Genomic DNA, 1,641 nt, shown 5'->3' on the forward strand with positions numbered 1-1,641 from the left:
TGTGTGTGTGTGTGTGTGTGTGTGTGTGTGTGTGTGTGTGTGTTGAGGGGAGAGAAGAGGTCATGGTGTGTCATCATCACAAAGGCATAAAAAAGTCACTTGGAGATACTTTAATGTGAGCTTTACGAGTTACAAATATTTTAAATGAAATGCTTTCATAAAGAGGATATGTTTAGAATAACATCAACTTTTTAGTGGAGTTTTATCATGTCCATCATGCAGCGCTGCAGAATGTGGACAAGTTTGTTTCACTGTTAAGCACTGCAGGATTCAGCTCGGCTTTCTCTGCCAGATATAAGGTTACTCACAGTGCTTTCTAAACATGTCATCTATGAACCTGTGAAATAACAGAAAAGACATATAATATTAATTAAAAATCTCTATACCAACTAAACATCATACTGACAACAAAGACATTTTCCTCAGATTTGACCAAACAGTATTTGTGATTCATTTTATATTTAATTTAAGTACTTCAAGACAGTCCTACTTGGTATTTTGTTATCTATGGTGGATCCTGGTCCCAGTTTTGAGAACCTGAACTAGAATAAACATCTTTAAAGTAAAGAAAACTGACATCATTAACAACATACAAACATAAATAAATAAATAAATAAATAAATAAATAAATAAATAAATAAATAAATAAATAAATAAATAAATAAATAAATAAATAAATAAATAAATAAATATTTACTCACATGTAAAATCCTGCGGGTTTAAATCAGAACATCCCGGTTCGGTCCGGCTCACTGTGGTCAGAACCGAACCGGACCGGAGGCACAGAGACCCGGATCCATGCTGGTCCAGAAGTAGGCTCCCAGAACTATGAAGAGTTTAAAATCCAGCAGAACCGGGCCGGACCGGACCGCCTCACTCCGTCCGATCCGGTTCAGACAACATCCTGCAGCTTCAGGTGGTTCTGATCCAAAAGAAGAGAAAAGCCCATCAGAACTCGTCCAGGTGCAGCTCTGATCCTTTCAGTGATTTTAAAAATAATTAACAATAAAAAAAAGAATAAAGTCCGGCTCGGTTCGGGTCCAGCTGCCGCTCTGATCAGCTTCTCTTCAGAACCAACTCAAGTTCTGTTGGAGCGACCTGTTCGGTCCGCGGGCTGCTTGTGCTGACCCGCCGGACTCCGTCAGACCAGCCGCTTGATCGTCCCGGAGCTCCGGAGAGAGAGAGGAGGGGGAGGAGTCAAACACCGCGAGATTACAGCTCACTTCTCGTTTGATCCCGTTTGAATCAGCGGGAACTTCGGTTCAGGTCGACGTGACCGGTCCGACCCGTTTACCGTCAGAGTGCTGAAGGAAGAACCGAACTGTTCGGTTCTGAACTCTGAAACAACTTCACTGTGTTCTGCAGGTTCTCCAGGTGTTCTGCAGGTGTTCTGCAGGTGTTCTGCAGGTAATCAGGTCCTGAACACCTACAGAACCCCTACAGAACACCTGGAGAACACCTGGCTGCAGGTGAAAACTCAGCTTAAGTTTTATTTTACGCCTCAGAGCCTGTAGAACGACTAACCATCTAACTAACTAACTAACTAACTAACTAACTAACTGACCGACCAACCAACCAACCAACTAACTAACTAACTGACCGACCGACCGACCAACTAACTAACTAACTGACCGACCGACC

This window comes from Austrofundulus limnaeus, unplaced genomic scaffold (assembly GCF_001266775.1).
Source record: "Austrofundulus limnaeus strain Quisiro unplaced genomic scaffold, Austrofundulus_limnaeus-1.0 Scaffold337, whole genome shotgun sequence".
NCBI classification, from domain to species: domain Eukaryota; kingdom Metazoa; phylum Chordata; class Actinopteri; order Cyprinodontiformes; family Rivulidae; genus Austrofundulus; species Austrofundulus limnaeus.